Below are 24667 nucleotides of genomic sequence, written 5' to 3'. Positions count from 1 at the left end.
GATACTGCGTACCCTGATGATGAGTTTTGAATGTTACGGTTTGTTATCGAACTGGCTAAGTCAACTAATGTGACTGGGAGAAAACTCACGGGGGTGATGGGCTACACTGTTTTGGGATGTGACTTTTGCTCGTTAACTCGTAGCAATAGCGATTAAAATGATCGTTTACAAAATTTTGTGGAATACTTCCTGAATGCTCCGATTTCTAAGATAGGGACCTAAAAGTACGGCTTAAATTTTCAGATCATTCTGTGTTGTTGTTGTTGTGGTCTTCAGTCCTGAGACTGGTTTGATGCAGCTCTCCATGCTACTCTATCCTGTGCAAGCTTTTTCATCTCCCAGTACCTACTGCAACCTACATCCTTCTGAATCTGCTTAGTGTATTCATCTCTTGGTCTCCCTCTACGATTTTTACCCTCCACGCTGCCCTCCAATACTAAATTGGTGATCCCTTGATGCCTCAGAACATGTCCTACCAACCGATCCCTTCTTCTGGTCAAGTTGTGCCACAAACTTCTCTTCTCCCCAATCCTATTCAATACTTCCTCATTAGTTATGTGATCTACCCATCTAATCTTCAGCATTCTTCTGTAGCACCACATTTCGAAAGCTTCTATTCTCTTCTTGTCCAAACTATTTATCGTCCATGTTTCACTTCCATACATGGCTACACTCCATACGAATACTTTCAGAAATGACTTCCTGACACTTAAATCAATACTGGATGTTAACAAATTTCTCTTCTTCAGAAACGCTTTCCTTGCCATTGCCAGCCTACATTTTATATCCTCTCTACTTCGACCATCATCAGTTATTTTGCTCCCCAAATAGCAAAACTCCTTTACTACTTTAAGTGCCTCATTTCCTAATCTAATTCCCTCAGCATCACCCGACTTAATTAGACTACATTCCATTATCCTTGTTTTGCTTTTGTTGATGTTCATCTTATATCCTCCTTTCAAGACACTGTCCATTCCATTCAACTGCTCTTGCAAGTCCTTTGCTGTCTCTGACAGAATTACAATGTCATCGGCGAACCTCAAAGTTTTTATTTCTTCTCCATGAATTTTAATACCTACTCCGAATTTTTCTTTTGTTTCCTTTACTGCTTGCTCAATATACAGATTGAACAACATCGGGGAGAGGCTACAACCCTGTCTTACTCCCTTCCCAACCACTGCTTCCCTTTCATGCCCCTCGACTCTTATAACTGCCATCTGGTTTCTGTACAAATTGTAAATAGCCTTTCGCTCCCTGTATTTTACCCCTGCCACCTTTAGAATTTGAAAGAGAGTATTCCAGTCAACATTGTCAAAAGCTTTCTCTAAGTCTACAAATGCTAGAAACGTAGGTTTGCCTTTCCTTAATCTTTCTTCTAAGATAAGTCGTAAGGTCAGTATTGCCTCACGTGTTCCAGTGTTTCTACGGAATCCAAACTGATCTTCCCCGAGGTTGGCTTCTACTAGGTTTTCCATTCGTCTGTAAAGAATTCGTGTTAGTATTTTGCAGCTGTGACTTATTAAGCTGACAGTTCGGTAATTTTCACATCTGTCTACACCTGCTTTCTTTGGGATTGGAATTATTATATTCTTCTTGAAGTCTGAGGGTATTTCGCCTGTTTCATACATCTTGCTCACCAGATGGTAGAGTTTTGTCAGGACTGGCTCTCCCACGGCCGTCAGTAGTTCCAATGGAATGTTGTCTACTCCGGGGGCCTTGTTTCGACTCAGGTCTTTCAGTGCTCTGTCAAACTCTTCACGCAGTATCATATCTCCCATTTCATCTTCATCTACATCCTCTTCCATTTCCATAATATTGTCCTCAAGTACATCGCCCTTGTATAGACCCTCTATATACTCCTTCCACCTTTCTGCTTTCCCTTCTTTGCTTAGAACTGGGTTTCCATCTGAGCTCTTGATATTCATACAAGTGGTTCTCTTATCTCCAAAGGTCTCTTTAATTTTCCTGTAGGCGGTATCTATCTTACCCCTAGTGAGATAGGCCTCTACATCCTTACATTTGTCCTCTAGCCATCCCTGCTTAGCCATTTTGCACTTCCTGTCGATCTCATTTTTGAAACGTTTGTATTCTTTTTTGCCTGCTTCATTTACTGCATTTTTATATTTTCTCCTTTCCTCAATTAAATTCAATATTTCTTCTGTTACCCAAGGATTTCTACTAGCCCTTGTCTTTTTACCTACTTGATCCTCTGCTGCCTTCACTACTTCATCCCTCAGAGCTACCCATTCTTCTTCTACTGTATTTCTTTCCCCCATTCCTGTCAATTGCTCCCTTATGCTCTCCCTGAATCTCTGTACAACCTCTGGTTCTTTTAGTTTATCCAGGTCCCATCTCCTTAAATTCCCACCTTTTTGCAGTTTCTTCAGTTTTAATCTACAGGTCATAACCAATAGATTGTGGTCAGAGTCCACATCTGCCCCTGGAAATGTCTTACAATTTAAAACCTGGTTCCTAAATCTCTGTCTTACCATTATATAATCTATCTGAAACCTTTTAGTATCTCCAGGGTTCTTCCATGTATACAACCTTCTTTCATGATTCTTAAACCAAGTGTTAGTTATGATTATGTTGTGCTCTGTGCAAAATTCGACCAGGCGGCTTCCTCTTTCATTTCTGTCCCCCAATCCATATTCACCTACTATGTTTCCTTCTCTCCCTTTTCCTACACTCGAATTCCAGTCACCCATGACTATTAAATTTTCGTCTCCCTTCACAATCTGAATAATTTCTTTTATTTCATCATACATTTCTTCAATTTCTTCGTCATCTGCAGAGCTAGTTGGCATATAAACTTGTACTACTGTAGTAGGCGTGGGCTTCGTATCTATCTTGGCCACAATAATGCGTTCACTATGCTGTTTGTAGTAGCTTACCCGCATTCCTATTTTCCTATTCATTATTAAACCTACTCCTGCATTACCCCTATTTGATTTTGTGTTTATAACCCTGTAGTCACCTGACCAGAAGTCTTGTTCCTCCTGCCACCGAACTTCACTAATTCCCACTATATCTAACTTCAACCTATCCATTTCCCTTTTTAAATTTTCTAACCTACCTGCCCGATTAAGGGATCTGACATTCCACGCTCCGATCCGTAGAACGCCAGATTTCTTTCTCCTGATAACGACATCCTCTTAAGTAGTCCCCGCCCGGAGATCCGAATGGGGGACTATTTTACCTCCGGAATATTTTACCCAAGAGGACGCCATCATCATGTAATCATACAGTAAAGCTGCATGCCCTCGGGAAAAATTACGGCTGTAGTTTCCCCTTGCTTTCAGCCGTTCGCAGTACCAGCACAGCAAGGCCGTTTTGGTTATTGTTACAAGGCCAGATCAGTCAATCATCCAGACTGTTGCCCTTGCAACTACTGAAAAGGCTGCTGCCCCTCTTCAGGAACCACACGTTTGTCTGGCCTCTCAACAGATACCCCTCCGTTGTGGTTGCACCTACGGTACGGCTATCTGTATCGCTGAGGCACGCAAGCCTCCCCACCAACGGCAAGGTCCATGGTTCATGGGGGGCATTCTGTGTTATGTGGCAGCAATCTGCATAATTAATATCATTACGCTGCCGTGAATTTTGATGATAAAATTTATCGAACGGCATTTTATCGTTGGTTGCACCCATCAGCACCACCCATGCCAACTGCTACTCCACATTTTGCGTATTTTTCTTAAAATATAGTTGCCGCGCGGAGTGGCCGCGCGGTTAGAGGCGCCATGTCACTCATTGCACGTCCCCTCCCGCCGGAGGTTCGAGTCCTCCCTCGGGCACGGGTGTGTGTGCTGTTCTTAGTATTAAGTTAAAGTTGTGTGTAAGTCTAGGAACCGATGACCTCAGCAATTTGGTCCCTTAGGAATTCACACACATTTGAACATTTAAAATGTAGTTTTCATCGCACTGTAGGGCAAATTTTTATGTTTATATTAGTAGATGTACTTCTGCTACCAGAGATTCTATTGATGTACTCGTCCATCACAGAATAGTAGAGCCATCGATTTCGTTGGAAAGTAAACAGGTGGTTCAAATGGCTCTAAGCACTATGAGACTTAACATCTGAGGTCTTCAGTCCCCTAGACTTAAAACCTAAATAACCTAAGGACAATACACACATCCATGCCCGAGGCTGGATTCGAACCTGCGACTGCAGCAGGCGCGCAGAAAGCAAACAACTATGCATGCTCCTTGGGAGATCCTCAGCATCATAGGGGTCATATCCATGCGTTACTGTGCGTATAGTTGTTATAATGATTAAAGCTGTTGCTGCATAATTTGATCTCAACGGCTTTTTTAGGAGAGAGAAGTCAACGCATGGAACAAGATTTTTGTCTCGTCAAATATATATTGTGGTGACAAACGTCATAGGAAAGCGATATGCACATATACACACGGCCTTAGTATCGCGTACACAAGGTATAAGGAGCAGTGAGTTGGCGGAGCTGTCGTTTGTACTCAGGTGATTCATGTGAAAAGGTTTCCGACGTGACTGTGGCCGCGCGACGGGAATTAACAAACTTTGAAGACGGAATGGTAGTTGTTCTAGACGCGTGGAACGTTCCATTACGAAAATCGTTAGGGAATTCAATACCCCGAGATTCACAGTGCCAAGAGTGTGCCGAGAATACCAAATTTCAGGCATCTTCACCTAACGAGCGAGAACAATGGCGTATGCGTAGAGTTGTCAGTGCCAACAGACAAGCCACGCTGAGTGTAATAACCGCTGAAATCATTGTGGGACGTACGACGAACATATCCGTTAGGGCAGTGCGGCTCAATGTGATGGTAATGTGCTATGGGAGCAGACGACCGTCACGAGTCAACACGACATCGCCTGCTGTGCCTCTCCTGGGCTTGTGACCATATCGACTGGAAAGCTGGAACCTAGACGGCAGGAAAACTGTGGCCTGTGCAGACGAGTTCTGGTTTCAGTTGGTAAGAGCTGGTGGTAGGGTTCGAGTGTGGCCCAGACCCCACGAACTCATAGTCCCAAGTTGGTGGTCACTCCTTAATGGAGTGCTGTGTTTGCATGGAATTGACTGGGTCCTCTGGTTCAACTGAACCGATCATTGATTCGAAATGGTTGTGTTCAGCTAGTTGGAGACAATTTGCAGCCATTCATGGTGTTCATGTTCTAAAACACTGATGTCATGTCACTGGGCCACAATTGTTCGCTATTGGTTTGAAGAACATTCTGGACAGTTCGAGCGAATGATTTGGCTACCAAGATCGCCCATTATGAATCCCATGTAAGGGGACATAATCGAGAAGTCAGTTCGTGTAGAACATCCTGCACCTGTAACTTTTCCGCAGTTAGGGTCAGCTATAGAGGCAGCATAGCCCAGCATTTCTGGAGGGGCTTTCAACGTCTTGTTGAGTCCATACCACGTCGAGTTGCTGCACTACGCGGGCAAAAGGACGACCGACACGATAGTACGAGGTATCCGATGACTATTGTCACCTACTTGTGAGTCAGTGCTCAGAAAACGTTAAATCCTTCATATGTCAGTATTTAATTTTCATCAGTGTTCAGGAAGGTATAGGCAGCACCCAGAAGGAGGGGGAGTGTGTCCAGTATTGTTGACGACTTCTATTTTTCCTAAGAGACTTACGAATGTTGTGTGTCAGCTCACATGTACTAAGCACCGTTTGCTAGGAAGTCGTCTCTCTAATCGGGGACCTGCACCAATATTCCAAAAGCATATGGTTTGTTTAGTAGGTAGCGACAAGGGACAGAATCTAAAGCTTTCCAATAGGCAGATAACACATAACGAGATCAAAACTGGATCTCTCCAAACTTCTCTACCACATGAACCAGAGAACAAGCTGTGGTTTTCTCGATCGGTGCTTGCAGAATCCGTGTTGATCTCTACAGAGGAATTGTTCAGCAATAAAAATAATAACACGTATTTTAAACATATTAACTATAATCTGATAACTAACCGCCATCAGTGAGAGACGCTTATAGTTATCCACATCTATTCTGCAGCCCTTCTTGAGAACTATCAAGACTTGCACTTTTTTCCAATGACATAGGAACCTACATTACGCAAACGACCTACTATAGTATTGTTAGAAGAGGAATCAGTTTTACACATCATTTCATATTCTTTCATTACTATAAATGTTCAACACTACATTAAGCAATTACCTATCAGAATCTTAAAATGTCGAGGGAAGGTCGTATATTCCACATGAACTTAAGTCTTTCAGTACTGTGTCAAATTCTTCTCGCAGTATTATATTTCACATTTCATCTACTTCATTTCTTGTTTTCTTTCCATACACCTAGTACAACTTGTGAAATACAGAATGGGTGGTGCGGACCCTCCATCGTCAGTCTTCATATACAAAATATTCGATCGCCCTATGCTTGAAAATGGAACGCAAGCATGGATAACGTCGCCCATTCAAACTAAGAAGGTCTTGCATACAGACAGGAAAGTTCTACGAACACATGGAGACTTGGCGTAAGACTTCTCTATTGCCTCATTACATGTACCTTTCAATACAAGTAAAACATATACCAACTCAGCACTAGATATGGACTAAACAGATTAAAACACGACGGATCTACGAAGATTCCCCTTCAGCACGAACATAGCAATTTCAACTATCCGGACTTCAAGTACATAGCCCCACTCACGGCATTCTAGAAGTTATATCAAACATATTGCACCGAGTAGCAAGGAATTGGCGATATGAGAACAGCCTGTATTGTTACTATACTTCCGATGACGTCATCCAGTAGGTCACTTGTGCAACATATAGAAGCTAAGATTGCAGACCTAAGGCACAAAATTTAAAAAAAGTCAAACTATCACAGTTGGCCTAAGTATAAAATGTTGGGAAATTAAAAAAATGTAAGTAAGCAGAGATAGTTGTTCGTAGTTTAAACTGGATGGAAATAAAAAAAACGTCGTATATAATGGAATTAGCTATTTTGTTCTAAGTTTAAAATTCCAGGAAATTAAAAAATCTGATTTAAGTGTGAGAAAACAAAAACAAATCAACTGTTCTAAGTTTAATTAAAAAAATACTGGCATCACAGATCACTTATGCGGCCTGCGTGATTAACAAGTTGAACTATGGCTGATCTCCTCTCGGTTATTTTATGAATATGATTTTTCTAATTGAATCAGTGGTTTAGAAAAGGGCACTTGTCCACTAGAAACAATTTTCCGGAAATCGACTAAAACTGTTTTTTTTTAGAGTTTTTGATTTATATATTTTAAGAATTTTTCATTAATGTATATATTTAACGTCTGTTGAGTACCTAAATTGCAAGTGATTATTCTTTTCTTTTGCAAAAACAAGTTTAAAGTAAGTGGATTAATGCCCTTTTCAAAAAAACAAAAAAAGGAAATTTGAATAATAGCACTTCCTAAGAAAACGTGTTTATATTTAATGTTGAATTTGAATATGTTAACATTGTATCAAAATCATTACTTATTTGGATGATCAATAAAAAATAACAAAATATGTGCATTTTAAGGCTATATTTTATGTTCAGTCATCATTGAGTTCTTCGTCTTTTCCTCATAAAATAGGAGATGCTCCTGTGGAATGTACTTTACCATCATATTAATATCTTCAACTTTCTTATGGTTGATTGGGCACTTGTTATGGTAAGCCTCCTCTGTTGGTAAGGAAATGTTTCCTGCATCAGCCGCAGTAAAGTGGTGTAATGTTAACCCATCAATATGTTCATAAGCTTTTAACGCACCAGGATTCAGTCGACTTGGTTGTCTCTATGTAAAATTTTGCCACCAACCTTTATAATCAATACTGAACGATTTTTCATGTAGTACGCTAGTAAATTTACATTTTGAACTTGATTCAGCTACTTTCATTGCATACTGTGTAGGCAAGTACACACGATCACTCCGCTTTACACACAAATCAAAAAAAGTTTTGCATCACCTCGGTCCCGAGAGTTCCGATACCTGTACAGAAAATTGGAATAGAGATCGACATAAACGTCATTTCCGCCCTTCTTATTGCTCATGAAAACCACACACTGCATGTTGTACCACCATACAGCGAGACCTTCAGAGGTGGTGGTCCAGATTGCTGTACACACCGGTACCTCTAATACCCTTAACACGTCCTCTTGCATTGATGCATCCCTGTATTCGTCACGGCATACTAACTACAAGTTCATCAAGGCATTGTTGATCCAGATTGCCCCACTTCTCAACGGTGATTCAGCGTAGGTCCCTCAGAGTGGTTAATGGATCACGTCGTCCATAAACAGCCCTTTTCAATCTATCCCAGGCATGTTTGATAGGGCTGATGTCTGGAGAACATGCTGGCCACTCTAGTCGAGCGATGTCGTTATCCTGAAGGAAGTCATTCACAAGATGTGCACGATGGGGGCGCGAATTGTCGCCCATGAACACAAATATCTCGGCAGTATGCTGTCGATATGGTTGCACTCTCGGTCGGAGGACGGCATTCACGTATCGTACAGCCGTTACGGGGCCTTCCATGACCACCAGCGGCGTACATTGGCCCCACATAATGCCACCACAAAACAGTAGGGAACCTCCACCTTGCTGCACTCGCTAGACAGTGTGTCTAAGGCGTTCAGCCTGACCGGGTTGCCTCCAAACACGTCTCTGACGATTGTCTTGTTGAAGGAATATGAGAGACTCACCGGTGAAGAGAACGTGATGCCAATCCTGAGCGGTCCTTTCGGCATGTTGCTGTGCCCATCTGTACCGCGCTGTATGGATTCGTGGTTGCGAAGATGGACCTCGCCATGGACGTCGGGAGCGAAGTTGCGCATTATGCAGCCTATTGCGCACGGTTTGAGTCGTAACACGACATCCTGTGGCTGGACGAATAGCATTATTCAACATGATGGCGTTGCTGTCAGGGTGCCTCCGAGCCATAATCCATAGGTAGCGGTCATCCACTGCAGTAGTAGTCTAGTCTTTGGGCGGCCTTAGCGAGTCATGTCATCGACAGTTCCTGTCTCTCTGTATTCTGTATCTCCTACATGTCCAAACAATGTCGCATTGGTTCACTCCGAGACGCTTGAACACTTCCCTTGTTGAGCCCTTCTTGGCACGAAGTGACAATGCGGACGCGATCGAACCCCGGTCTTGACCGTCTAGGCATGGGTGAACTACAGACAACCCGAGCCGTATACCTCCTTCCTGGTGGAATGACTGGAACTGATCGGCTGTCGGACCCCTTCCGTCTAATAAGTGCTACTCATGCATGGTTGTTTACATCTCTGGGCGGGTTTAGTGACGACATCTCTGAACAGTCAAAGGAACTGTGTCTGTGATACAATTTCCACAGTCATCGTCTATTTCAGGAGTTCAGGGAACCGGGGTGATGCAAAACTGTTTTTAATTACCCCAAAGTCACGGTCACAGGGGAGGAAAGAGTGCCCCCATGTAGGATAATATTGTGCAGTTTTGTCGAGTCTTCCTGTTGCAACCAGACTCAAAATAGAGCGTGCGACTGTGTGGTTTTGGTTTTGTCCACCACAGAAATCTGAAAATAAATGAAGCTCCTTGGTGCTGTCCACCACAGAAATCTGAAAATAAATGAAGCTCCTTGATGCTGTCAGATATGTTATTACATATGTAGTGATTAAGAAGTGAGCGCTCCTCATTGGGTCCTTTTCTGCCCGAGCCCTCATGATATAAATGATGTACTGAGGTTCCCTTTTTCATATAATGAATGAAAAACAAGTAAACCCATAGTCGTCTGATGTAAAATATCTCTTCCACTGGAATGTGAGGCAAGGGCAAATTCCGCATGTAATCAAAACAAATACATGTGATATCATCTCGTTCAACACAATTTGCCGTTACTTTCTTCATTTTGTTGCAGAACTTTTGTGATCTACGCTTATGTACCAACAGCTCTGCGGCTGCAACACGCTTAGCGTTGTCATTTAGAAAATTACAAGTAGCACACACATCTTTTGTGGCCTTCCAAATGCATAGCCGAAGTTCTCCTTGTAATACTTCAAATAAAACGAATAAGTAACTTTAATGTCTGGATACTTTTTGCAAAGGAGTGCATGCTTGATTCTTACCTTGGCATTCAAATACTTCAGATTTTGATTTGCTTAATGTGTTTCCTTTACTGGGAAAGAGGAAATATGCTCATTTATTTTTTCACAAAGTGCTCCTGCTACAGCTTTGTTTCTAGAGTTTTATGTTTTTCCTCGATTTTCTTTTGGAGATTCTCCTGCAAGCATCGAGCCAATAAGTCTTCTCACTCGCACTCTCGTTTCGGATATTCCATGCAATGGCGTCTGGCCTTTGGAGTATTCTTTCATGATCTACGCCGATGAACATCAGATAAAGTCAGCTGGCCTTGTAGGAAAATATCTTGCTCTGTTTTCGTTTCAAATTCATAGAAATTTTTGATAACTGTTATCTTGTTTAGGTCACCGAATTTTGTAAAGTACTTCATACTAATCTGAAATCAAACAAAAGCTACTACTTTTGGCTGTAGTGTTTTGTCATGGGCATTTAGGCAAACTGTGTTATCTGCACAAATCCATGGAAATATAAATTTAGTACTGTAAATTTTTAATTTATTTGAGCTTAAATACAGGTATTTATGCTATGTTGAAGAAGATTAATAATTACAGCAAAATTCATTGATTGATCCCAGTAAACAGAATAAGCCCACATTAAAATTTTGATGTATTTGTTTTATGGGTTTTAATTAGTGAAGATGAAGTGAATGTTTGCCTCATGGAAAGTGTTTTTTTATTGTTCTGCTGACCAGTATGTTGAAAGCTTTTTTTGTATTAGCTTATACACTCCTGGAAATGGAAAAAAGAACACATTGACACCGGTGTGTCAGACCCACCATACTTGCTCCGGACACTGCGAGAGGGCTGTACAAGCAATGATCACACGCACGGCACAGCGGACACACCAGGAACCGCGGTGTTGGCCGTCGAATGGCGCTAGCTGCGCAGCATTTGTGCACCGCCGCCGTCAGTGCCAGCCAGTTTGCCGTGGCATACGGAGCTCCATCGCAGTCTTTTAACACTGGTAGCATGCCGCGACAGCGTGGACGTGAACCGTATGTGCAGTTGACGGACTTTGAGCGAGGGCGTATAGTGGGCATGCGGGAGGCCGGGTGGACGTACCGCCGAATTGCTCAACACGTGGGTCGTGAGGTCTCCACAGTACATCGATGCTGTCGCCAGTGGTCGGCGGAAGGTGCACGTGCCCGTCGACCTGGGACCGGACCGCAGCGACGCACGGATGCACGCCAAGACCGTAGGATCCTACGCAGTGCCGTAGGGGACCGCACCGCCACTTCCCAGCAAATTAGGGACACTGTTGCTCCTGGGGTATCGGCGAGGACCATTCGCAACCGTCTCCATGAAGCTGGGCTACGGTCCCGCACACCGTTAGGCCGTCTTCCGCTCACGCCCCAACATCGTGCAGCCCGCCTCCAGTGGTGTCGCGACAGGCGTGAATGGAGGGACGAATGGAGACGTGTCGTCTTCAGCGATGAGAGTCGCTTCTGCCTTGGTGCCAATGATGGTCGTATGCGTGTTTGGCGCCGTGCAGGTGAGCGCCACAATCAGGACTGCATACGACCGAGGCACACAGGGCCAACACCCGGTATCATGGTGTGGGGAGCGATCTCCTACACTAGCCGTACACCACTGGTGATCGTCGAGGGGACACTGAATAGTGCACGGTACATCCAATCCGTCATCGAACCCATCGTTCTACCATTCCTAGACCGGCAAGGGAACTTGCTGTTCCAACAGGACAATGCACGTCCGCATGTATCCCGTGCCACCCAACGTGCTCTAGAAGGTGTAAGTCAACTACCCTGGCCAGCAAGATCTCCGGATCTGTCCCCCATTGAGCATGTTTGGGACTGGATGGTTCAAATGGTTCAAATGGCTCTGAGCACTATGGGACTCAACTGCTGAGGTCATTAGTCCCCTAGAACTTAGAACTAGTTAAACCTAACTAACCTAAGGACATCACAAACATCCATGCCCGAGGCAGGATTCGAACCTGCGACCGAAGCGGTCTCGCGGTTCCAGACTGCAGCGCCTTTAACCGCACGGCCACTTCGGCCGGCTTGGGACTGGATGAAGCGTCGTCTCACGCGGTCTGCACGTCCAGCACGAACGCTGGTCCAGCTGAGGCGCCAGGTGGAAATGGCATGGCAAGCCGTTCCACAGGACTACATCCAGCATCTCTACGATCGTCTCCATGGGAGAATAGCAGCCTGCATTGCTGCGAAAGGTGGATATACACTGTACTAGTGCCGACATTGTGCATGCTCTGTTGCCTGTGTGTATGTGCCTGTGGTTCTGTCAGTGTGATCATGTGATGTATCTGACCCCAGGAATGTGTCAATAAAGTTTCCCCTTCCTGGGACAATGAAGTCACGGTGTTCTTATTTCAATTTCCAGGAGTGCATTTTTAATAAGATGTAACCCAGATAAAAGTTAAGTTAGAAACTCACCTGCAATCGGGTCCTGTAGACCTGGCTGCAATGACTTTCCCAGAATAGCTGACATGTTCATTTCCCTTTACTTTACACCACTTAATCTTATTCTATTTATATTCTTCTGGGTTTCGTTGGCCAGTTTTGCGTTTTCGAGGTGATTCATTAGTACCACTGTCCATGTTTGTACGCAAATCAACTATAAAACTACACTCAACCAGCTGTTTGAACAGTTTACTAAAATGGCCACCAGATAGCAGCAGCGTAGTTGTTTTGAAAGGGGCACGAGTGCAGGATTAATGCACTTTTCAAAACATTCAACAAACTCATTGCCTTCCCCTGCCTATGTTATGCATGGGAATGATGCCGTTTTCATACAAAACGATGCATCTATCTCTATAGATGCCGAATCCAAGCATAACTCAATATGGAAAAAATGTGACTCGTTCTCTTTTAAAAATAACTGATTCAATTTGAGGTTGATAAAAATAATAGCTACCTTGCACAAACTTTCCCAGTCGATTTTTTCCAGCACTTTAACTACATCGGTTTATAACAGGAGGAAGAACCAAGCAAATACTCAGTTGTACAACATGATATCAAAAGAGCTGTATGTGACAGTAACAGGAGATCTAACAAGGGTGTGGGACTGAATTTCGCCACAGAGATACTATATCCACCTGCACAGTCTCGACCTGTTAAACCAACCTGTCTTTATCTATGATGCAGTTATTGTTACACTTCACTCCCCATCTGTGCACATAACTGAACTTTCTTGACTACAATATCACTCGGAAAGGGGGCGGCACACCATTCAAGAAAGAACAAACGAGTCTGCTAAAAGCAACCGTATTATCGAGGCCCTTTGCCATCCTATCAAGTTGGTGCACAGAATTTAAAGCACGTATGCAAACTAGGCAAAAGCTCTCGTCAGAAATCAGGGAGCCTGCGAGACTGAAACTAATTCTGAGTGGCGCAACAACTCGCTCATAACCTTGCATCACTTTGTTACTCTGCCACGTGGGATTCGAACACAAATCGCTAGTATAGTTTTGGAATTTGCCAACAATAAGACATACAATTTCTCCAAGACACAAACTATGCTAATCCGACCACTCTCTACGACACAGCCATTTTCGACAAACTATAGCAACAGCGAGCCAGTACACGACTGACAAGTGAGTAATTAGCCTCATCCCACTTACTTAGTTGAGTCATGTATGTAAGACGCGCCGTAATCTTTGTTCAATTAAACTACCTCCGTCCAAATCTGTTGACACTTTTACTAGCAAAAATATGCTGAAATACCGATTAAAATCACTGTATTCGAACTGTACATATCCAGACTTGTTTAACGTAAAATAAATGAATGCGAGATTTATTATGTAACTAAGATGGACTGCGGACCTCGGTCAATTCCCGATTGCGTTCTGTGCTACACAGTGGTCTGATGGTCGTAATTATAACTTCTGAAACTACTATGACGTCAGATAAGCCTCTTCATCTATAACTTTTCTGTCAAAATTATAGTGTCGTACATTGGTTCCTCCAGTAGAAACTCTTTATGAACACTCTCTGAAATAATTCTCGCTTCAGTCTTATTCTTATCAAACGCGGTTTTCTGATGACGCAGTTTTCTTTCCACGGTCGTCCATTCGTTGTACTCGTCCATTTGCTGATTACCAAGGGGCGTCTATCCCGGAAATAACGTCTTTTTAAGCTTATCCCTTTTCGTATCCTTACACCAGCGCACCTAAACTCTCGATAACAGAGCTCTGAAGCCCACTATGATGATGTGGCGTCCTCGGGCGTGCTGTCACCCCGCTGATCCGACAGGGGTAGCTTCCTGCCATTGCAGGGCTCCAAGAATTCTAATTTTAGTGCTTAATTGAAATTGAAATATCTCATGATCTACCACTCAGATCACAATACTGTTTTAACCAAACTTACCCTCACAAAATTCTACATAAATTACAAATGTGTACGATTTCACCTGGTTATTTCTCTTCTTTACTATTTTAATTTATTAACTAACTGGGAGTGAACGACCTTGCGCAGTGGAACACCTTCCACTGCCACATCTGAAGGTCACCAGTGCTACGTTTAGAACCCCAGACCCCACTTCTCATGTGTTTGAAATGGTGTCACATAGTTTCAGTTTAAACAATTACCATTGTGTGCAGCGGACCTTTGTTTATTTAAACAACTACGTGTTGGGAAGGGCTTCCGCAGTCGATATACAGCCTCTGAACCTGCTGTCACTGGACTAGCACCACCGTACACAGAGCGCCAGATGAAATCACTGCGCCAGCCGTTTTGGTGGCAATAACATGCCGCCATTTGGGTGCTGTAAGTCTGATCTGTAGTGACCTACAGAGAATGAAAGCTGCTCATAAGATCATTCAAATTACTAAGAAAATGATAATGTCGTGCAACGGAAACGTCTTGTTGATTGATAATTAGCAGGCATGGTCTAATCAGGCATGAAAATACAGGTACCACGCTACATATGGTTAAATTAATAAGCATGTGAATCACGCACCGAGATACGTAAAATAACGTTTAATAATTAGGCAAGGTATTGTAGTTGTGAGACCTAGCATTATCACATGCGGGTGAGCGTAATAAAAGCATAATTATGAGAATAAATCTTGGATACCCCCAGTGGATGTAAGAATGATTAGTAGTTAATGAAACAACTGAGAAAATAAGTACGAACACCAGTAAAATCCCCAGAGTATATGATTGGAGCAACTAGCTGGCTTCAGAAGTTAAGACTATGATTTAGCCTCTGATGAAAGTTAACTAACATTGGGTCATTATCGAATCGGTGATAGCATCGTAGGCTCGTTGTTACCATTCACACAGCATTAAGGTGATTCGTGGCAGCAGTAACAGCTGGAATTGGTGTGTCCAGTTCACCCTCATTACTCACTACTAAAGTGGAAGCATCCTACCATACGACAGCAAGTCTCGTCTGGCAGCAGTTTATTATAGTTCCGTTATCTGTCCGCAACTCTTTACTCATCGATTGCCTAGCAGTAAGCGCTCTCTGTGTTAACTCTCTGAACTTGACTGTTTTTGCCATTGTGGAGACCTCGCCGGGAACTCAGCCGGTCTTGTGACTTCCATCCAGTACTCATTTTATAAGTAAGTTGAACAAACTTCTACTTCTGCAGATTTTGTAATCATTAAGCAATAATGCCGTGGCGTAGGGAGGACAGCAAAAGACTTTTCCCGCTCACTGACTGGACTTCAAAGTTGACGAATCAGAATACTTGCATACAGGCCCTATGAATACAAACATTATGAACCACGTGCAAAGCCTGTTGCAATGATTTTGACATAACGTTCTTTTGTGCTGAAGCCAGAGAGCAATGACTGATCCCAGACTCCTTTGAGCCTAGCATGTGCACCTGGTTGCACCTGATATTTTGCCAAAAAAGATTTCTTTGGGCGTGATACAATGCATTTTTGTAACAGTTACGCAGTCAGTTGGACAACTCGGAGCCCAGAGGTGCCCCAAAACCAATCTGTTTGGTTCACCTGTGCTGCAAAGCAGCCCTCATCTCTGAACGCGTTTATCGACCCTCCTGTTTACATGTGAGTTCCTGTGTCGCCGAAGCCTCCCAGGAAGCTTTCATCTCTGCAGAAAAATAACAGGCTCTTCATTGTAATAAAAATGAAGGCAAGAGAATACTCTCAGCAAATAGTAGTACTAAATGTTTTTCTGCAGTTACGATGCACTTAAGAGATTGACTACATGGGGATGTACATATAATATCACGAAATGTGTTGCGTGACTCTTTTGGAGAAAAGGTGCCACATAACAATCACCACATTCTATCTCTGCATATAGTTGGAAATTTACCATAAGTTTTAAAAATTTTCTTAATTCTCTTCGTTTGCGCATCCTGCAGGGTGACTCACTCGTGAAAGCTTTGATGTAGCAGCTGTTAGACATCGTTGGGATATTGCAGTTATCCAGCATAGTATCCAACGTACTGTCTGGATGTACTGCTATCCCGTTCTAAAACTGGAGCAGGTTTAAGTGTAAAGTCGTGTTGCCTTAAAAATACGTCTGTGTTCTAACGGAAGTGGTGGATTAGATCTAAACTTAGAGCGCCAGAAAGAGCGTCGGTTTCCAGTACTCAGTCTTTCCATCAGATGGGCTGCGGCCAGAGGCGCCGGCTGTTGTGGTGGTGATGCTGGTGGTGGTGGTCAGTCGAGACGAGACAGTGCAGAACCACACTCTCAGAAGTGTGCACTGAGTAGACAGTGGCTGCGGTTAATGGTGGAGTAAGTGGCACAGCACGGAATGACGTGGCGTGGCTGCCGACACGGCACTCGTTGCGGCAACTGCATAACTTACTGCGGACATCTTAGTGGCGTCTAGACAGTAGCTTAGTACACACAAAACACTCAAATAAATAAACCAACACGTCGATCCAAGTCCTTCAGACACCGTCCAGGCTAGCAAACTAGTGGAGTGTTGCGGCTGTCAGCTCAGCAGGCGTTGTGATTTTGCCTGGTGCGCATTAAAAAAATGGTTCAAATGGCTCTGAGCACTATGGGACTCAACTGCTGAGGTCATTAGTCCCCTAGAACTTAGAACTAGTTAAACCTAAATAACCTAAGGACGTCACACACATCCATGCCCGAGGCAGGATTCGAACCTGCGACCGTAGCGGTCTCGCTGTTCCAGACTGCAGCGCCAGAACCGCGCGGCCACTTCGGCCGGCTGGTGCGCATTGGTTGGTTCAAATGGCTCTGAGCACTATGCGACTTAACATTTGAGGTCATCAGTCGCCTAGAACTTAGAACTAATTAAACCTAACTAACCTAAGGACATCACCACACATCCATGCCCGAGGCAGGATTCGAACCTGCGACCGTAGCGGTCGCTCGGCTCCAGACTGTAGCGCCTAGAACCGCACGGCCATTCCGGGCGGTGGTGCCCATTGGGACATGGGGTCAGCCCGAGGGGATGTTGGAGCAGAGGTCTGAGGGTAGCACGGACTGCAGAAACAGTCCCCAACGCGCTTTTGTTTAAATACATAAACATTCCTATTCTGTTCCACTAGACAAAACGGTAATTGTTTAAATAAAAACGTGGTGACACTGTTTTAAATTTATGACAAGTGGGCCCTTGGGTTTTAAACTTAGCACCAGTTACTAGGTAACCATGCAGGTTGCGCCAGTAAGCTTTGAGATCAGGATTTCTTAATGAAACTTAGAACAATTGAGTTATTTTGAATTTATCTTTATTTTAAAGTGTGAGTTTTTCATTTCCCGTTGTTTTAATTTTATGACAAGTGGGCTGGTTCAGCCATCTTGGATTTTCTTAAATTCCTCACCAGTGTATACTTAAGACATCTGCGCTAGTTCCGCCATCTTGCATTTTTTGTTGCAAAATGCAATCACGCAAGACAAAGAATCCCATCAAGGATTCTTCTGAAGAGTGTTTCTTTTTCAGCCAAGGTGAACGCTGTTACTAAGCAGTAAGGGTATGAACACATTTCTCCCTTCAACATGTAGTACAATCATCATCCTAATTAAATGACTACCGAAATTAATAAAATAAAGAGTGCTTAATCAGCAACAAAAGCAACTGGCAGAGGAGGAAAAAAAATGGTTCAAATGGCTCTGAGCACTATGGGACTCAACTGCTGAGGTCATTAGTCGGCAGAGGAGGACTCCACTCTGTTGCAACTACTATCTCCGTCAGCGATGGAGTAAAATAAAAGACACACAGATGCACGCAGACACATGCAAATACACTAACACACACATACACGCACACACACACACACACACACACACACACACGCATATATATATATATATATATATATATATATATATATATATATATATATGGGAATATTTTGTAAAAATAGAGTTATCATTCTGCATGTGTGAAAGTTTTACAGTGTGTAGACATCCTTCCCGCTTGTTTTCCAACTTAGTTCAACCTGTTCCCGTGAGTGGCGCCATCACAGCATGTCTTCAAGATGGCTGCTACACTTGACGATCGTCGGAAGCAACGTGCTGTCATAGAATTCCTGTGCTGTGAAAACGAGACAGTGGGAAACATCCACAAGAGGTTGAAAAAGGTGTATGGAGATGCTGCTGTCGATCGCAGTACAGTTAGTCGGTGGGAAAGCAGGTTACATGATGAAAGCGGGCACGGCAATATTGACGATTCTCCTTGCAGCGGCAGGCCTCGTACTGCACACACTCCAGACAATGTGCAGAGAGTTAACGATTTGGTGGCTGCTGACAGACGCATCACAGTGAACGAAATATCACGCTGCGTTGGGATAGGGGAAGGAAGTGATTGCAGAATACTGAAAGTGTTGGCGTTAAAAAAGGTTTGTGCCAGGTGGGTTCCCAGGATGCTGTCAGTGGCTCACAAAGAAACAACAAAAACGGTATGCAGTGAACTTTTGGAACAGTACGAGATTGGTGGAGATGAATTTCTTGTAAGAACTGTGACAGGTAATGAAACATGGCTCCATCATTTTTCACCAGAGACAAAGAGGCAATCAATGGAGTGGCTAATTCACCCAAGAAAAAAAAAATTCAAAACCACACCTTCTGCTGGAAAAGTTATGGCTATGGTGTCTTTCGATTCTGAAGGACTCTTGCTTGTGGACATCATGCCAAGTGGAACCACCATAAATTCTGATGCATATGTGACGACACTGAAGAAACTTCAAGCTCGACTGAGTCGTGTTCGACCACATCGGCAAAATCAGGATGTTTTGCTGTTGCACGACAATGCACGTCCACATGTCAGTCAAAAAACCATGCAAGCGATCACAAAACTCGGATGGACAACACTCAAACTCCCGCCTTATAGTCCTGACCTGGCTCCATGTGACTACCATCTCTTTGGGAAACTGAAAGACTCTCTTCGTGGAACAAGGTTTGAAGATGATGACTCCCTTGTGTACGCTGCCAAACAGTGGCTCCAACAGGTTGGTCCAGAATTTTACCGTGCAGGTATACAGGTGTTGATTCCAAGATGGCGTAAGGCAGTTGAGAGGGATGGAAATTATGTGGAGAAATGAAAATGTTGTTCCTAAAGGATGTATCTACACAATGTAAAACTTTCAAATATGTAGAATAAAAGATATATTTAAAAAAATATTGTGCATTTCTTTTGGAGTGACCCTCGTATATTTCTTGTCCGGAAGTAAACCGAAATAGCTCCAATTCACCCAATATTTGTGGTTATGGAAGGTTTCTGTTAGTCATCGGGCAATTACTGAAACTGGAAATCCTCTCCTAAGATTCAATGTTGTGATTCCCTCTGTCCCATTCCCAGACTATTGGGACATTTGGCTCAAAAGAACGAAGTCCTATCTCAGTCCGCCCACTTCTCACGAGCTGGGAATAAAAAACAAACGGACCACATATGGAATGGTCACGTGGTGTCATTTGCATCACCTATGATTTATATTGACATTGATGCACTGTATATGTTTAGCAAGTCATTGACTTAAGATTGTGTAGTCGTAAACAAAGACACTCTCACAAACAGTAGTCTTTTACTTTTTGTATGGGAGATATGGTCCCAGGATTAAATTCATAGCAGTTTCCATTCACCATTCCCGACTATGGTTTTTAGGAGGTTTCCTTTGGCCGTAAGGCAAATTTTGCAACCGGAAATCTTCTCTTAAATAGTCTAATTTAGGATTCCCTCTGCTCCGCTGAATCTATGTGGTCCAGCCTGATTTATACGGAAAATAAAATGCAGAAAAAATCCGTGGTATTGTCTGCAAGTATGTTACCCTTGTTTAGCCCTTTACTGGTATATATCATTTCCACCTTTCATTCTTGCTGACACTGTGCAGTAATTTCTTGTCATCTGAACTCTTAATATTCATACTGGTGCTTCTCGTTTCACCTATGGTCTCTTTCTGGCATTTGTCTTTCCCATAGTCATGTATGCTTCCACAGTTTCCATTTCTCCTCTAGCTGTGTCCGCTTTCCCATTTTGTACCTTGTGTCAAACTCACTTTATAGATGCCTACATTCCCTTTTACCTCCTTCATTTATGCATTTTTAAATTCAATACAATGCAATGATCTCTGCTGGCCTTTGTCTTTTTTCCTATTTCATTTACTGCTGCCTTCACTGTTTCATCTTTGAAACCTACCCATTCGTTTCCTATTGCATTCATCTCCCATGTTTTAGGTGATCATCCAGTAACGCTCCCTTTAAAACTCTACATCTTATCCAGGGCCCATTTGCTTAATTTCCTGCCTTTCTACAGTTTCTCCAGCTTTAAGCCACAGCTCATAACAAATAAATCATTGACAGAATCCACATCTGCCCTTTGAAATCTATTCCAGTTTAACCTATAGTTTTGTAATCTCTGTTTTACCATGACATAATCCATTTCAAGCCTTAAAGTGTCTCCAGGTGTCTCCTGTGTATAAACCGTCTTCCATTTTCCATTATGACTAAGCCAAGTGTTACTTATGACTAAACTGTGCTCTGTGCAAAATTATTTCAGGCAGCTTCCCGTTTCATTAATTTCCCCAACCAACGTTCTCTCACTAATTTTTCTTCTCTTCCTATTCCTACTATCGAATTCCAGTCTCCCATCAAAATTAATTAATTTACCTCATCGTATATTGTTTCTATATCTTCACCATCAATGGATCTAATAGGCATTTAAACTTGTGCTACGGTCGTGGATGTTGGCTTTGCCTTTATCTTGGTTACGGCAATACTGTTTCTAGTAAGTAGCTCACCCACATTCCGGTTTTCTGATTCATTATCAAACCGTCACCATCTGTCCTCATATGATATTTTGTGGTCATAATCTTGTAGTCCCATTCTTCATGCCACTGCTCTTTACTGGTTCCCACTATCACTAACTTCAGATATCAGATTCTAACTCCAGATATCAGTTTCTAAATTCACCTGTCGGTTCACTAACCTACCTAGCTACCAGATTAAGGGGTCTAACGTTGCGCACTCCAACCTGTAGATGCCAGTTTCATGACAACATGCTTTTAAGAAATCCGTGCCCAGGATTGGGGCTCTATTTTTCTACTGTAGTCATAAAGTTTACCTTAGACACTGCATATAGTTTACCTTAGACACTGCCTCTACATGGGTATATGGGTATACTACATTGGTACAGCAGTGCCCTTTGCAAGTAGATGCTATGGCTGATCATAATTGTTGGTGCATGTAAGATCCATCATTCAGCTGGCAGTGTGTAACAAGGTGTTGTCAGTACTCGCAAATTCTGGAAGATGGCTGACAGTGATGGTATATTGTATGTATAATGGTGTGTATGGTGTTCAGTGGTCAATGTAGCAGTGACAGTGGAATTTTCTTAGATCAAGTTCCACTCACACACAAAAGATGTGCTAAACTGAGAACTAATTCTGAGAAATCTTTATTGCAGTTCATTCTCGAAAGTAATGTCAAATGTTAAAGTCCGGAGAAAGAAAGGAGGAAGTGCACATGAAAGCAAAAGAATAGACGACGGAGCTGCCGACACTGCAAGAGCAAGTGAATTCTTAAATCCTATACATCCAAAATGGTAAGTATAATTATTTTCTGCTTAAAATAAAAGTCTAAGGACGAAATAGTAATCATCTTGTTTGTTCGGGCTAACGGCAGCTTCAAACACCTGCAGATACCATGCAATAGAGATAAGACAATATACACTGATAGCCAAAGTATTAAAACGACTGTCTACCGAGAGACTGAATGCTCTCTGTTGGCAGTTGCTCGGCCACCATTGACCAGACGTTTTCAATTGGTGAGAGATCTGGAGAATGTGCTGCCCAGGGCAGCAGTCGGACATTTTCTGTATCCAAAAAGGCCCGTACAGGACCTGCAACATGGGGTCGTGCATTATGGGTTTCGCAGGGATCGAATGAAGGGTAGAGCCACAGGTAGTAACACATCTGAAATGTTAATGTCCACTGTTCAAAGTGCCGTCAATACGAGCAAGAGGTGACACAGACGTGTAACCGATGGCACCCCATACCATCACGCCGGGTGATACACCAGTATAGAGATGACGAATACACGCTTCCAATGTGCGTTCACCGCGATGTCGCCAAACACGGATGCGACCATTATGATGCTGTAAACAGAGCCTGGATTCATCCGAAAAAATGACGTTTTGCCATTCGTGTACCCAGGTTCGTCGTTGAGTACACCATCGCAGGCGTTCCTGTCTGTGATGCAGCGTCAAGCGTAACCACAGCCCTGGTCTCCGAGCTGATAGTCCAAACGTCGTCGAACTGTTTGTGCAGATGTTGTTGTCTTGCAAACGTCCCCATCTGTTGACTCAGGGATCGAGACGTGGCTGCACAATCCGTTACAGCCATGCGGATAAGATGCCTGTCATCTCGACTGCTAGTGATACGAGGCCGTTGGGATCTAGCACGGCGTTCGGTATTACCCTCCTGAACCCACCTATTCCATATTCTGCTAAGTCATTGGATCTCGACCAACGCGAGCAGCAATGGCGCGATACGATAAAGCGCAATCGCGATGGGCTACAATCCGACCTTTATCAAAGTCCTTACACGAGGCATGACAACAACGTTTCACCAGGAAACGCTGGTCTGTCAACTGCTGGTTGTGTATGAGAAATCGGTTGGAAACTTTCCTCATGTCAGTACGTTGTAGGGTTCGCCACCGGCGCCAACCTTGTGTGAATGCTCTGAAAAGCTAATCATTTGCATATCACAGCATCTTCCTGTCGGTTAAATTTCGCGTCTGTAGCACGTCATCTTCGTGGTGTAGCAATTTTAATGGCCAGTAGTGTACATTTACAGTGTGCATGGATTCATTGAGGTTGAACTGTGGATGAATAGAACCGTATCACCCACTCGGATGAATCTCATTTCTAGTTACACCATGTCGGTGGTTACGTCTGCATACTCCATCATCAAAACATGCTTCACACTACGGATGCAGGCCGGCTACTGCTGTGGGGGACAGTCACCTCACCTACCATAGGATGGTAGTAGTCGAAGGCACCACACAGCTATGGAGTACGTGAAGATTAGAGGATGCCGTAACATGGGACGAGCCAGCAGGGAAATGTGAGTTGTTTGAGTGGGTGTGGCCTAGAGTTTCAAAAAATCGTCGCTAGATGTCAGACAGTGCTTCTTTTTACTTTGCAGTCAGTCAGAAGTAGGAGGGCGCCCACTAAACAGAAGTCTTTTATGTCTTGCAGTTTGCAAAGAGTGAGTCAGTGATTTGGGTCCATCGTGCTTTTCGTCAGAGTTTTGGCACTGATCCGCCTGTACTCAAAAACTTCGTCGTTGGTATCGCCAATTTGATGAAACAGGATGTTTGTGCATAGGTAAAAGTGAGGTCGACCTCGCGCCTCTGATGACATGGTGGAAAGAACTGCATACGTTTGAGTGGAGTTCACGAAAGTCTACTCGCCACAAAAGCTGGGAACTAGCAATGCCTCATATGACTGTCTGGCGATGTTAAGGCGTCGTTTGGTCTATAAATCGTACAGATTGCAGTTAGTGCAAGCTATTGTGTTAGCAATAAAATGAAGCGGATTGACTTCAGCAGTACTCTGTTAAAGGACGTGTAAGACGATACATTTTTGCTGTGGTAAATTTTCTGTGATGAAGCAACATTTCATGTTAACGATAATGTAAACCAAAATAACGTGTGCGTATGGGGACTCCTGAACCGTCATGACATTATTTAGCACCTAAAGCGAATGTTTTTTGTGCTATTTCACGTGAAATAGTGTACGGCACCTTCTTTTTTTAGGAAAACTCAATGACAGGAGGGCTCCGATTTCTTCATTTTCCAACAGGTCGGAGCTCCATCACACTGGCACAACAGCGGGCGTCATTTTCTCACTGACATTCTGCCTCAATGGCTCTGGATAGAGCGCACGGGACCCCGAGACACTGCCCTGTTTTCTTGGCATCCAAAATCGGCGGACATGACCCCTTGTGATTTTTTTCTGTGGGAATTTTGAAAAGAAAATGTGTTCATCTCCCCTTCAGCTCATGACATAGAATATGTGAAAACAGAATAACAGCCACCATAACTTCTATAATAGCAGATAAATAGTGTAAAGCTTATAACGAATTTAGCTGTATCTAGATGTTGTTCGTGTTGTTGCTGGTGGACACACAGAACATTTGTAATAGCATAG

At 43.3% G+C, this 24667-nt stretch overlaps 1 protein-coding gene across 1 annotated transcript in view; it reads left to right on the top strand.

Moving 5' to 3' along the window:
* The window catches only part of LOC124594659 (vegetative cell wall protein gp1-like), a 109895-nt gene that overhangs the window by 10393 nt on the left and 74835 nt on the right, over nucleotides 1-24667 (top strand). The window lies entirely within an intron of this gene.

Source organism: Schistocerca americana, chromosome 2 (genome assembly GCF_021461395.2).
Source record: "Schistocerca americana isolate TAMUIC-IGC-003095 chromosome 2, iqSchAmer2.1, whole genome shotgun sequence".
Classification (NCBI taxonomy): domain Eukaryota; kingdom Metazoa; phylum Arthropoda; class Insecta; order Orthoptera; family Acrididae; genus Schistocerca; species Schistocerca americana.
Note: the sequence above shows the minus strand (reverse complement) of the source record. Positions and strands in the feature narration are given on the sequence as shown.